The 14,706-nt window shown below is 39.7% G+C and overlaps 1 protein-coding gene across 2 annotated transcripts in view; it reads right to left on the bottom strand.

Annotated features, from left to right (window-relative positions):
- Positions 1–14,706, bottom strand: part of srrm4 (serine/arginine repetitive matrix 4) — a 64,759-nt gene that overhangs the window by 33,214 nt on the left and 16,839 nt on the right. The gene's annotated exons all lie outside the window — the stretch shown is intronic.

Here is a 14,706-nt window from a genome sequence, read left to right as displayed (position 1 = left end):
ATGAGAACTAGACTCAGTGAGCCCTCCCCTGTGGCGTTCCAAACAGGAAGTGCCCATTGGCTCCAAGAAGCCCAAATCCTGTAGGAAATAAATAGCTATTTTTTGGTCGTTGTATCTGTCATTGTTGCTATTGCAACTTTTATTTTACCGTGTTCTTTCTAATTCTAAATTTTTTTCATGATACATTTTTTGTAGTACAAGTTAAGTTACAAACTGGCCCCAAATCCAACATTCAATACATTTGATTTACAAAATCTCCCAAGGCCACTTTCAAGTGGTAGGAGTGTGGAATTCCAACAAGCTCGCTCCTAATTAGTAAGAGGGGCTTGCCTTAGAAATGATGGCTAAGACCCGATTCCTCCCTGACGGGGTCACAGGGTTGCCGGAGCGTAACCCAGCTACTGTCCAGCGAAGGCGGGGTACACCCTGGACAGGTTGCTTGTCTGTCACAGGACCACGATTAAACACCCATACACACTCTCATTGACACCTAGGAACAATTTAGAGTCATAAATTTGTCTGTAAAGACTGTTTTTTTATGTGGGGAAGCTAGAGTTCCTAGAAAAAACCTACACATGGAAGGGTATACCATGCTTACCACTGCTCCACAGTGCAGCCGCTCAGACCGACTCGGACCAAGCACTGCTTACTGACGACATCTGGCTCCAACATGGCGGCGTCCATAATTTAAAAAAATGATGACTGCGTTGACTTCATTTGGTTGGAAATTCTATGGAGGATGTCACACTGATTAATTCCAGTTCTCATTTATAGTCAATGGGGGCAGAGGGGGGAATCAAAGGCTAAATCCACATCAAAAACACAGACATGTTCCGTCACTTCATCCCAGATACATCATCGTAACGGACTGTCTTGCAGTTAAAAGACCTTTACAGTTTCCAACAGAAAAGAGCAAGCAGCTGCAGAACTTCCCAACCTGTGCACATCTGAAGACATTTGATGTGTTTGTGTCATCGCAGGAGGATGGAATAAATGTGTGTTTGAAGTCTCTGCACAAACGTATTGGACCTAACCCCAACACAGTGTAATAAATAATCAGAATGCCAGTTTCCATCCAGTGTTGAAGTGTTTGTAATGTCAAAGTAAACAATGGTTTTCCCTGCATGACCCGATTATAAGCAGCCACTGAACTCACCTTTCAGTTTCTACATGAATTTAGCTGAAATAACAAAGAGCGCTCCAATCAGCAACCCTGGATGTCAGAAATGCCAAAACATCCCCGTCTCTCCATCGCCAATGGCGAGCCCTTTGCCCTTTCAGTCGGGGCCGCGGTGACTTTGAAGACCAGCGAGGTTGGTCTATTCAGTTATTTTGTCCTGATGATAAAATTGGAGCAACATAATGGCTTGATTAATTTCCTTATCGGGGCAAGCACAAAGAGTAATTACTGCCCAACTCGCCACGTGGCGAGCCGCACATCAATCAAATTAAAGCAGTCTCCACTCGGCAGCAATCACTTCTAAAGAGAACAAATGAGTCGATTGGCTCTGACCTCCGCCTCCAGCCAGGGAAGTGTTTACCTAAGAAGTGTACATCCAGGCAAAGGTTTCTCAGACTGATTACAAAGCCCTGAATATGCCAGGACTATTCATCGCACTGCAGTGAGCGAGCGTTCGGAAGTTAATTTATGTGCCCAAGGCCGTCATTATGGCTCAAGACAATCAAACCAGCAGGAACAATGCATGAAGCTGACGCTGCAATCAAATGTCAACACAAAACCCCATCAAGTCCATGAAAGAACACATTAAACACAAAGGCTGCAGGGGACCAGGAGGTTGTGCTGAAGCTGTATTGATCTGTAATCAATGCTCTATGATTGACAACCTGCAGTGAAAGCTGGTTTAACAGAAATACATCCTCATCAGTGCATGACAACGATAACTCCAAACATACATTTTACTGTATACATGTCTTATCTGTCCATTCATGTTTATTAAATGATGTAAGATTTTACCCTCCTTTACAAATCTGTGTCAATTATCATCAAATGTTTCTGTAAATCCATTGATTCTCCTCTTGATCCATTTGACCACAGACCAACCAATTCAGCCAAGTGTTGTCTTCAACATTACAATCAGAACTCCAATTCAACGTGAAAATACATGTCCAGATTACAAAATGCCTTGACCGAGCTTTTTACGACCAAAGCAGCAGTAAAATCCTGTTTCTTTTCCAAATGCACAAAAACACGTTTATTTTTTCTATTAAAAAAAGAAAAAGCTGGAGGTGGTGACCTGAAGGGTTTTAATATTTACCATCCATATTCTTTTACTTGTTTTCGCATTTATCAGTGCTCTTGTTTTACTATTGCATTTATTTGATATTCTATTATGTTGCTTTTAAATTGTTTTACCTTTTTAAGTTTTGTTTTTATTGCTTGTAGATTCTTTCCATGGCGTCTTGTTTGACTTTGGTCATGGTAAGGTGCCATATAAATAGATAAACTATAGCCATACAAAATACCACAATCCAGAAAAATATTTTGGAAAAATGAATATATTATATTTTTCAGAAATATGAGCACATTTTTAAATAATTTACTAATCTTATAATAGGTTATTCATTTAAATGATATCATTGTAGTAATTGGCTTGTATGTAATGTTTTTCTCAGGAGCTGCTGGAATGAAACATAATTTGTCGCGCAGATCCATAATTGTTTTCTGTTATTTGATTTTTTTCCCTACTTTTAAGTATGCTGTCAGTGATAGAAGAAAGTATTTACAAAACCCTCTTGTTACTGCTTTCATGTCAATGTGAGAATGCACTGCAAGCTGTATATTGATCACAACACAATACAAAACAAATCCTGACTTTTTTTTAATGTAAAAATGTTATTGATTTTTTTCTTGCTGTACCAGCATCAGCAGAAACAGCAGCTGCAGCATCAGGCTGTCAGCCTCCACCTGCCCCTCCTACTGAACCTGTACCAGCCTCAGCGCTCCCACATCAGAAAGGAGGTGAGCAACTGTGTATATTCATCATCATCATCATCATCATCATCATCATATTAATCATAATAATACATTTTACCACAATTTCTAAACAGAAGTAAATCTGTCAGCCCTGTGAATTTTCTGTGTGCCAACCACTGATCACAAAATATTCCAGTGATCTGACTCCTGATTTTGAAAATCAAGTAAGACACCTACAGCGTGTGTATGCTTCCAGCTTTGCTTCTTTCAGCTCCTGAATGTGACTTGTAAGCTGCAGCTGCAAAGCATCTTTGGGGAGTGTGTGTTGCTTTGCGTATCTTTTGCACGCTGCCTGTTGCTGTAGCTGGTGGTGAGAGAGCATTTAGTAAGCTAAAAAACACTCCTTGAGCTCCACAATGTCCCAGGTAAGACTTTGGACTTCAAAGACCTTATTGGTGATTTTGCAGGTGAAGGTGATCTACTTTGGACTTTGGGTGAACAAAGTTGAGCAAGTATGGCGTTAAAAGGCTGGAAAAAGAAGCTTGACTTACCTTTTTGCTATTCATTCATAAATTAAGCTTTATTTAAATGATGATAAATTATATATGGCCATTTTGCATTTTGACTGATTTTATTTTGTTTTTCTTGAAAAAGGTTTTTTCTTATTTCAACATCAGTTTTGCTGTGAACGTATGAAACAAAATAAAATCTATTGTAGAGTTTTTAGTTCTTCTCTCTGTACATCTCAGTTGTTATTTTGTCTGCAACTTTTCTGCAAAAGTTTTTCTCAGAGGATACTCCAACATCCTCTTTTATATTTCAATACTTGAAGTAGGAACTAAAATGTCCCAGAATGCTGCCACTGTGAAATGAACCCATCAGAGAAAAAAAAAAAGGTTTTTTTTAACCACTGATTTGCAGCCTGAAGGCTCCACTCGGCCCGGGCTGCATTTCCTTGGCAGCTCTTTCAGTTTGCCCTCTCTCTGCAGAGCTAAAATCAAATCACAGCCGCAGAATGAAGTGCTCAGCTTCACAAGAGCTGTTCATTACAAGAGCATCCGCAAGGCGAGCAGCAATGACAACTGTTCTGAAGAACGCTGATGTGTGTCAGCGGGGAAAATTCACCTCCACGTGGTACGCTGCTGCCCACCATTTATTCTTTTTAGAAAGTGTTTTGATTAAAATCAGAAAAAAAAAGGCAACTCAAGTTACTCTCCTTTTATGAGTCTTTCATGGACATCAACTGCTTCCAAACTGAGTAAGATGTGATTAGAGGGTTCTTTGTGTAAAGGCGGGGAAAGGGAATTAGACATAGTTCAGTTTAATTAGCATCTAGTGAGCCACACTTCTACATCACACTTCTTCCTGTGTGAAGGGAATTAGTGAAGAGCTTTCTGCAGATGCTAATGCAAGTGGAGTGCAGCTAGCAGTAATCACCATGCAGCTCCTGTTAATTAGCACAACTATTAGAACCACCGATGAACAACGCGTCAGGTTTGAATTTTGCCCAGGAACCAGCCTCCATGTGACGGCTGGAGGGCGTCCTTAGTTTCACCCAAAGACAAGGAGTCTGAAATTTACGTCTGTGCAGTGCTTTTTTTGGTTTTCTTTTTGCAGCAACTCCTAATTTCCCCAATCAAACAGGCAGCTGACAGATGTGTTCACAATTAAAGTTGCTCGGTTTAAATGCAAAACTGTGAAGCGGAACCTCTCTTTCTTGAGAAACTAGACAAATAGGAGCTATCAACGATCCACTCCTGCAGCACGCCTCCTCCAATTAATTGCAGGAACAGACAGAACATAAAACTGCCATCTGGCTAAAACTTAATCAACCATCAAAACACGTTTTTTTTTACCCGCTGCAACAGGAAAGTAAACCCTAAATAACTTTTTCTGTGACACTTAGCTAATTTAAAAATCAGCACTGACAGACCAGCAGCTACATCCCTGCACAGTAAGGACCTCATGAGCTGCCTCATCCGACTCCAGGCTCCAATTATCTTCCATCACACGTCCTCGCGGTTGCTCTGTAGGAAAAATTTCTGGGGTTATCTTGAATAGTTTTTTTTTTTTTTTACACACCTGTCTGAATGCTCAGTAAACAGATTTGGACCCAAAGCTTTGGCATTTCAGTTTCCCTCCTCCACCTTAATGAGCTGCAAGGATTCCACCTTAATTTGCGCCGGTAAACTTTTCCGCTTTGGACTTGACAGGCAGCACGGAGCTTAGCGACGAAGAGGAGGAGCCACGCGCCAGAATCCTGATTTACACCGCCAATTTGACAAGGATGCTCATTGTGGGGAGAGGAAATGAGGTTTCAGTCTGAGAGATGTGAAGTTAGTTTAGGATGTAAAATTGCCACGTGAATAATTCAAAAAGCCCTGCTTATTATCGCATTTTTCAAGAGCTGTTTTCTCATTATAAAGTCAACAGAAAAAGTGAGCAGAACAGAAACTGTGCCCCTTATTTCTACCTCAAAAGGCACAACATTGAAGCCAGACTCTACTCATTTTACTGCTTTAGCCTTTGTGGACAAAAGCTGTGCAATAATCATCTGTCTTTGCTGATGCAGGATTGTTTCTTCTGTATTTGTACTTCACAGGAAACCTCCTGAAAAATTAAATAGATTTTGTCTTTTGTTAAACCTAAAAGATCACAGAGAGAAGAGCAATTAAAGCCACAAGCAGCATTGTATAGCCCACAGACGCAACCCCCCCATTACTCCCTTTTTTTACCTGCCCTCGCTAGCTGAGCAGCTGCTACACGCCCCATGCCCCCCCCCCCCTTGCCCCTGCAACCCTGGCCAGAGCTGTGTCACAAATTGATGAAAAAACACCTATTTTTTTTTTTTTAAATGGTAGATTTTCTATTGGTTTTATTGTCATAGCAACCATTTTGTTTTTTGGTTGCCTGAAAATGACGAACAGGTCTGTCTAGTTTTTAGAAGAATTGCCATGAGTACATTTATGGATTTCCTTAGCAACGGGTAGCTGTTTCTTTTGTTAACCTAGGCCACATTCATATGTCCATATCGTGTGTCAAATTGTTTTGTTCAGCTTAAGCCAAGAATTCATGTGTTAAATATTCATGAATATTCCAGTATGAAATGTGTAGGCAACAGGGAAACTTTTGTGAGCTCGCCACACTAACGCCGTTCAAAATCTTTAAACTTTAAAACCAACATTTTTCTCTAAGTAGCTTTTCGATGATGCTGGAGGGGTTAGAAGAAAAAAATGAAAATCCCCGTGAGTAGTTTTAGACTGTAGAGAGTACTCAACGCGATTAAAATTCAATATGGCGCCTCTTCCAAGGTCAACAAAACTTCGGATTTTGTTGTAAACTTAACTCTGCAACGTGTGTATACAATTTTGCAAAGATTATTAGAAAAAAACGTTTACTATTTTGATTTAATGTATGGGAAATCTTTTTGATTTATCATGTCTAAAATTCATTTTGACCGGGTTCTATGTGCATGCAAATTTAGGGGAGCTTTTGATTTTGTGGCGGGTAATATTTGCTCAAAGACAAAGAAAGAAAAAATAATTGTGAAACCAATCTGTTCCTTTAGTCCAGTACTGCTCATAGCCATGACTAGTCTTTTCATCAGAAGGAACAGAAGAATTCTGATTTACAGCCAAACTTATAGTTCCTCACATTTGTTTCACTCAGAAAGCTGTATGTTAATCGAACAAAACGTGATCAATTTCTGCATTAATTATTGCTGTCGTTAGAAGATATCTAGGGGTCCCTGCAAATCAATGTTTAATTATTTAAAGTGATTGTAAATTCTCCAAGCTACAGGAAAATGATCAGACAAGCCTTTCATGCCATCAAACCAGGCAAAACAAAGAAAAAAGAAACAAAAAGTTACTTTGAAATCACCCGTCCATTACTGTTGATCAGCTGTTTATTTTTTTAGTAGAGCTTAAATTTATTCAGATTTAGGGTAATTTTTTGATTAGCAGTTAAGTTGACACGACAAAAACAAAAGAAAGATAAATATAAAAACTGTGGAAACAGAAACGGCTCTGAATCTGACAGACAATAAACTCAAACATAGAAAATGACGAATCAACAGAAAATATCTGTGCTCACTGCAGACTTTTACCTAATGAATAACAGGAAGCACAAAGTAAGAAAGTAATCATCATTAATCAGAAAACATTGCCGTAAAGACAAACCAACTTCAGCTTCTGTCAATTCATGAGCAAACATGTTTTCGTTCATTAACGCCTGCTGGTCCAGGTCTCAGTCGAGGGGCCAATCGTCTGAAAAGATGTAATTTTTCCAACTTGAAAGCAGAAAAAACTTTTTTCTCCGCATCATAATTAAGCTGTCTGATAATAATAAGATTCTGTAAAAAAAAAAAAATGTTTTTGTTGAACTCATGGTTTTCTGTTTATACTCCAAATCCTTCTTTAAAAAAATAAAATAACAATTATCCTTTCACTTGATGTAATGTTTGGGTTTCAATAACAAAATTGTTAAAATGAAGGAGAACTGCCTTCATTTATTTACATTTTGACTTTCTGACATGTTTATATGAGAAAAAAAATTCAAAAATAAGAAAATCATTCAAGGGAAATTTCTCATAAATGACTTGATCTATTTATATCTGTGACTCTGTTTCCAGCCGGTTCCTGCTACTCCTGGCATAAAAGCACAAACAGCTGAAGCCTCCTCTGAAGCGGCCTCATGCTTTCATTAGAACCTCCTACCAGGTGTGAGGCGCACAGGCAGATGGAGGCGCAGCGTCCAGCAGATGTGCAGGTTCACCAACACGGAACCCACAGACAGCCTTCTTAACTGTATGTCAGTCATTAAAATGTGGGTGGCAGAAAACCTTTTGCAGCTCAACCAAGACAGAACTGAAGTCTTTGTTATCGGTTCTGAAGCTGAGAGCGATAAGGTCCAATTTCCCCTATCAACCAAATGTATGAGTGTTTGTGATACAGTAAGGAACCTCGGTGTGAGTCTAGATGCAGATCTTAGCTTTGACCAACGTTTAAATCAAATATCTAAAACTGCATTATACCGTCAGAGGAAGATTGCCTGAGTGAGACACTTTCTCTCCAAAGCAAGTGCTGAAATTTTAGTTCATCCAGTATAACGTTTATCGCGTTAAAAACTAAGTCTATGAATATTATATCATTCCACTAAAGAAGAAGGACAAAGTATAGAGAACAAACACAGCAAAAGTACATAAATCACATGAGATCTTGTCTCATTGCACTAGAAGGACCCGCATTTTGAATAAATGCTTCATTTTCTTTCTATACCTTCATCATCAGCATCAGTGTCATAAACAAACACGCATCCAGATATCCTGATTCCATCCCTGCCTCACATCCGACCCCTGAAACGTCTTTAGGGAGCCAGACTTCCTCTCAGAAATAGCTGGAGGTGACCTGAGTCCATGTTAGTACATGATTATCATTTCCCCCAGTGTGGTTGTCGGGGGGGGGGGGGGGGGGGTGATCAATGAGAGAGTGACCTTAACCTTGGAGCGCACCTTCCTCAAAGTCGGATAATAAATTGCTCCATCTCTCCTCTTCTTCTACCCTCGATTATTTCGGAAGGCCAGCTCAAGGAGTCCATTATCGTTTTATGGAAAACAGGTTCATTCAATTTACCAATAAGAAGTTGTGTGTGGGTGGGTGGGGGGGTGGGGGGTGGGGGTCAAGGGCAAGTGAATTATTCCATTACCTGTAATATGTAGGGAGCCGTCAAGGTCCTGGAGGAATTCATTTACATGCCTAACCTTTGTTTCAGTGGAGGAAACTGTAAATAAAAGCTGACAGACTCCTTTATGCGTCTCTGAGATCATTCACTTGTAACTAAGCTCTGCCTCCCTGTCTGGACTGGAAACAGGTCGTCACGCAGAAGAAAAGAGGAACCGCTGACGTCGGCGCTGGATTGGAAGATTTTCCAGAAACAAAGCAAGCCAGAAAGCATCAAAACTCCACAGATTTACCAGGTTTGTTCATAAGAGTGAGGAACTTCTCCATGAACGTCCAGGATTTCTTATTGATAAACAACATGATGAATGCTGGTCAAGAAGGAATTATGGTATTTTATGTCTGCAAGCAAACCTTATCTTCACCACAACAGGAGTTACCAAGCCAGAGCTTCAAGCTTTGGTTTATTTTTGTTTGTTGCTAACGCATTTTTTTAGTCTGCAGACCGTCTGTAAGTAACCAAGTTGAGTCATTTCCATTCAAATTAGGGTGGAATAATTTCTCATAACTTTGCAAAAGCACATAAACTTATGAAAACTCCAGCAGCATCTGTTTGCCTTTTCCTTAGGGGCTCTCTACCCTGTTGGACTGACCCTCGGTCTCTTCAGAGGGTTATTGTTAGGGTTCAACTGCAAAACTTTACAAAAAAAAACCCTCCAAGATGTGAAATGATATGACTTAAAATTATGAATATAAAACGATCAATCAAAATATGCAAATGAGGTCTGCAAAAATCTGTAGACTTTCCATCAGAATTCTTGTCATAACTAACTTTTTTTTGTTGCAGACCCCTTGCACTGCAAAAATAAAAATAAATAAAAAGACCCAATCTAACTTCAACGAGATATGAGGAAGTCGAAGCATTCAAGAGGGAAAATGTTGATTATTTATCACAGATTTAATCACAACATCTTTATGGGCTTCATTTCAGTAAGATGTTAGTAAAGCAAATGACCTGCCTGAAGGAAGAACTGTGCAGGTAATTATTTATCCTTTTTATAAGAGATCAGGAAAACTCTTTTCCCTAAAGGAACTGTAAACAATGATTGAGCTTTTGGCCGTCAATGTAGGTTGGACAGGCGGTCATCCGCATCCATGAGCTGAGGGTGGAAAAATGCATGTTGCTAAACTGGTACTTCAACCTGAATCTCTGCTCTAACCTTGGCAGCTGTCTGTCTTCCAGTAAATCAGTCTGTCTGAAGGACGGCCTTCGCCTGCCTTAGGAGTTTGTAAGGGTGTAAGGCTCTAATCTCCTCCCCGCTCTCATGCTGTTTTCGTCAGGATGAGGTGGCGTTTAGGGCACAGAAAGAGAAATGGTGAAGGACTCTGCTAAAGAAGGAGTAAATATGTCAATCACTTCCAGCTTTAAGGGCTTTTGTGAAGAGCTGGAGGGAAAAATCATCAACCCAGGAGTCTCTTGCTCCCAAATATCCCAACGATTTACACCTAAGCCAGCACAAGCGGAGCGTGCTGCAGATCTTTGCATTCAAGAACAAGTTAACACGGTGAAAATTTGTCATCCTCACTTGTTTTATGGCCAATATTCTTTACTAAATCACTGTTAATTAACATTTTGGACGTGTTTGTGCAGCTCTCATTTGAGCACTTTGTCATTGCAGACATGCCTCTTTATGACCGTTTTGACTTATTGTTCCTAATTTTGTAATTAAATATTTCCCCCACCACACTTGATATTTCTTTCATTACATTTTTAGTCATGCGTCTCAGTCACACACAAAAAAACAGTAACTTCTGAATTGAATTGAATTATTGAAAATGGTTATATTGATTGACTTTTAATTATATTACTTCACTTGCTCCAAAAATGGATAAATTGATTCATGATTTTTTCCTAATGTAACATGATTTTGCATATATTTTTAACTTTAGATACTTGATCAAATTTTTTCTATGAAAAAGTCTGAAACAGTGTTTGACTATTTTACTGATATAGTATTATTTTTTTTAATCATATAAATGACTTTTCTTAGTAACATAAACTGCACATATTTTGGATAAATTATCTGCATTTGCCATGTTGATTTCTAAAAGTTATTTTTACATAATAATTAAGCAATTCGTATTTGTCATTTGCTTTATTGATATTTCAGGATTCAATTCTGTCTGATAAAAGTTATGAACCGGATAATGATGATAATCATGATAATCATGTAATAAAATGGTTACAGTAGAACAGGGGTGGGATAATATACGTTCGCTTCCTTCTACTCTCTTTCAAGCAATATTTATTAATATGTCTAATTATCCTAAGTTTGATTCGTCATAGTATGAATGTATAACTGAATATTGTAATGTTTTTTTGTGTATTATTCTTATTTGATTGCTTGAAATAAACCGTTTCAAATCAAAAATCCTGCTGCTCCTCATGCTGCCTTTGCCCAGCAGACATGTTCTTTTTTACTTTTCATCATTCCTGTTTCTTCAGATTCATGCCATTGCTTTTTTTTTAAATCTCCTCCAAACACACAGTTGACATCCTGTCCTCACTTTGGGCTATGGGAGGTCCATCTGCATTCACAGTGAAATGCACCAGAGTTCACCTGCAAGTGAACTGAAACCTTTGTTGCTAAGACTATGGTCACATATCCCATAATGATTCCACCTGGTAACTTAAATGTACATTTTTTTAGCAAATTCAGCAGGTGGCCACGTGGCGGTCTTTTGAATCAGGAGGCGGCAGTCGCCTTTTTTACACGCCACACAGTGGCTGTGGAAGTTTTAAGAAAAACTAAAAACATTTACGGCGCCCGGACAATTTTTTGACATCCGTCACTGGCCAGGCACATTTAGAGGTTGAGTGTTGGCAGTCCGGCAGCAGGCGGACTGCAGGAAGGCAGAAGCGGGATAATTGACTGATAAGAGGGTCTCCAAGATCCCCCAAAACATCTGATGATCAGCTGATTTCAGACGGCCAGCCACACCCCTGCCCCTGTTCTGCTAACAGTCTAATTGTTAGAAATCGGGCGAGTGCACGCAAAGCTGTTGTCAATGACCAGACTTCAATCCGGCGATCTCGGCCATCGTGGGTCCAGCATATAAATGGAGAGACGGCATTGATGCTGCATTGATGCTCTTCATGCGATGAAGACTCCTGCTATAATTGGAGGGGTCTTACCCTTGCTGGAATTCTTGGAAGGCAAGTGTAAAAATGTCTAAATTGACAAGATTACAATGTGTGCTCAAAATATGAGTTACAAATGGTGCAGAATAACCCACTTTATAAACACCCCTGGGCTACAGGATGGCTGGCAGGCAGCAGGCAATCCACCTGCCACCGCCCTGCGGCAGTCCAGCTGTTATGGTGTCATCCCCACCCGACTTATGTCTACACCTATGAGCATTCCTATGACTTTTTAAAGAAATCGGGCGGGGACATGATCTCGAAGAGTCTGCTGATGCCTCAGTTGTATTTGTGACCGTAGCATAAGAGGACCCACATGTTTTGTTTGGTGCAAACTGAAGCTGAGCTTTCACACCTGCCAACCAAGAGAGTTATCAGAGGAAAGCAGCTCTGGATCCAGTTGGAACCAAACTTGCCAATGTGAATGCCACCTTAGAGTCTGTGGCACCTTGTACTCGGATAATGCAGGTTAATATGGAAGTTAACTAGGCGGACAAAATGATCTGTCACTCTTTGAAGTATGATGATTGTTGCCGTTCAGAATTTTCTCGCCTGTAGAGTTCCCTCAGTGAGGGAAACAGAAAATCAACCTCTCAGTAATTTCCTCCACAGGACTAAGAAGTCATTTAGAGGAGGACAAAAGGCCTTCCTGCATCTCTCTGTCGGGATCAAAGGGAAGTCATTAATTCTGAGCCTCTCGTCGCAGTGAGATCTGCTGTTCTGCTGCTGCTGGATTCCCTTAAACAGTCTTCTGTGTCAAAAACGACACTAGGAAGAAGCATTTTTTTCAGCACGCCAGCGCTCAAGTTGAAATTGAAAACCCCAAAATAACAGTTTAATTATGTGGCTATCTGGGAGGCTTTCATGTTTCCAAATGGAAGCAGGACAATGTGGGCTTCTCTATCAATAGAAAGATGAAAAAGATCCCTGCTTCTATCAAATTTGATATGAAACTACCTCAAACACCAAAAGCATAATTATGTTTCCCATAATTAGAATATCCTCGGAATCGCCCTCAATCCCGCCTGATAAATTTAATTAAAGATGAAATTAAAGTGCGCAGAGAGCGTCCACCAAATCTTCATAAAGCAGTCCTCCGGAGCATTTCCACAGTTCCCTGTCAGAACGTGGTCAGTTGTTTGACTTACATTTGCAGAGCTGCAGCACATTGAACCTTTTTGTGAGCAAAGACGTGCCGCTGAATGAATCCTCAACCTGATAACTCATTTCTGAACTGTTGACGTCCAGAACCCTAAAACTGCTTACGGACGATGAATAAACGGCAGAGTTAATGCGTGCGTCACTGAACCTCGTTAAATGAGATTTTCACTGAGAGGAATTACTGTTCACAAACCATTTTCTGTCAGCAGATCAAACAGTGCAGACTTATCCATCAGAAAAGTCTATAAAGCTTCAAAGATCATTGATGTAGCTCTAAAAAAAAGCCTTCTGTGCCTGATTAATAACGGATTACAACAGTGTTAAGACTTTCAACACATAAACAACCAGAATTAAACAAAAATTGCATTTTTTAATGAAGATTTCTTTAATTTAAAGGGAAAAAAAAGTCTTTCAGACCTGTGAGGCTCAAGATGAATAGATTGTTTCTTCTTTTTGTGCCACTATCAATGGAACAGAGCAGGTGTTTGATTTCATGAAGTCATTTCAACTGTGTGTGAAGAAATCTAAGCACATTTTATTATTATTCTGAAATATTGTTTGAATTTTGACACTTTGGTGATTTTTTTTTAGAACGAAACTCAGTTTCAGGTCAAGAGTCCAGATTTCAAAAAGTTCTTTCAAAAAAACAAACAATGTGGGCAGATCTTGTTCACATATCTGTTCATGCAAACATCCCCCTCTGCAGAAAGAACATTTTCTATAAATTCATCAACAATAACACAAAGATGATAAAAATGTTCTTTTCAAGCCCACATTTCACATTCTGATGGCCCAGGAGAGTTCAGATGGACAAAAAGTAAAAAGAAAGACTTTTTATCAAGAAACTGTTGGCTAACTGTGGCATTTCATGAGGCTTCTCATCATGAAGAAAAATTATCTCACAAAAACATCATCCATGCAGTGAACCCTGGTGCAAACCTGTCAGAGTTTCTTCATTACAGTCTGTAAGACTCTCTAAGATGACCACCAGGAAAAGTTTATGACAGTCTAAACTACACTCACTTGATTAAGACCGTTGTCCTTACGGATTTCTTTAACCCTATTATAGACTTTGAGATATGCAACCCTGACTCAGACACAGCAGACACGTCTTGCAGAATTGGTGAGGTCAGATGTTGCTCCCATCATGTTTGATGTAATTTAGCCACACACTTGCAGACAAATAGATGCATGTACGTCTTTGTTTTCCTCCTGTAAGCTGGAATCTGCCTTACAGCTGGACAGCTCTATTGCTTGTCATTGTTGTTGCACTTGTAATGTTGGGTTGAGGGTGTGAGGGGCTGTAAGCTAGTGGGAGAGGGTGTAAACTGATAGCTGTGAGTTATGGGTGACGGGAGGGGGGCGGGTTGCTCTCCACAAATTGTCCCACCCACAACTCAGAAGTAGGTTTGAAATTCTCCCACTCTACAGAAACTTTGTCCTAGAAAACAGTTTTTTGATTTTAGATCAATCATAATCTAAAGACCACTGGGGTGCTTTGAAATTGATCAAAAGATGATCGGAGCAAGACTTTAAAAAGAAAACAGAAGACGCAGGGATACGTTCATTTGAACCACACCTGGATTCACACAACCAGGACTGAGCCATGAAGCTGTGGGCCAAAACATCATTTTTCTTTCGAATTCCGATCTTAAAAGAGACTCAAGTTTGTTTGGAAGGTGCCTTCTAATCCTCTATGGGTTCGTGTGCAGTAACAGTTGATTTTGATA

This window comes from Oryzias latipes, chromosome 9 (genome assembly GCF_002234675.1).
Source record: "Oryzias latipes chromosome 9, ASM223467v1".
NCBI lineage: Eukaryota > Metazoa > Chordata > Actinopteri > Beloniformes > Adrianichthyidae > Oryzias > Oryzias latipes.
The sequence above is the reverse complement of the archived record's forward strand: the minus strand, read 5'-3'. Positions and strand labels throughout refer to the sequence as shown.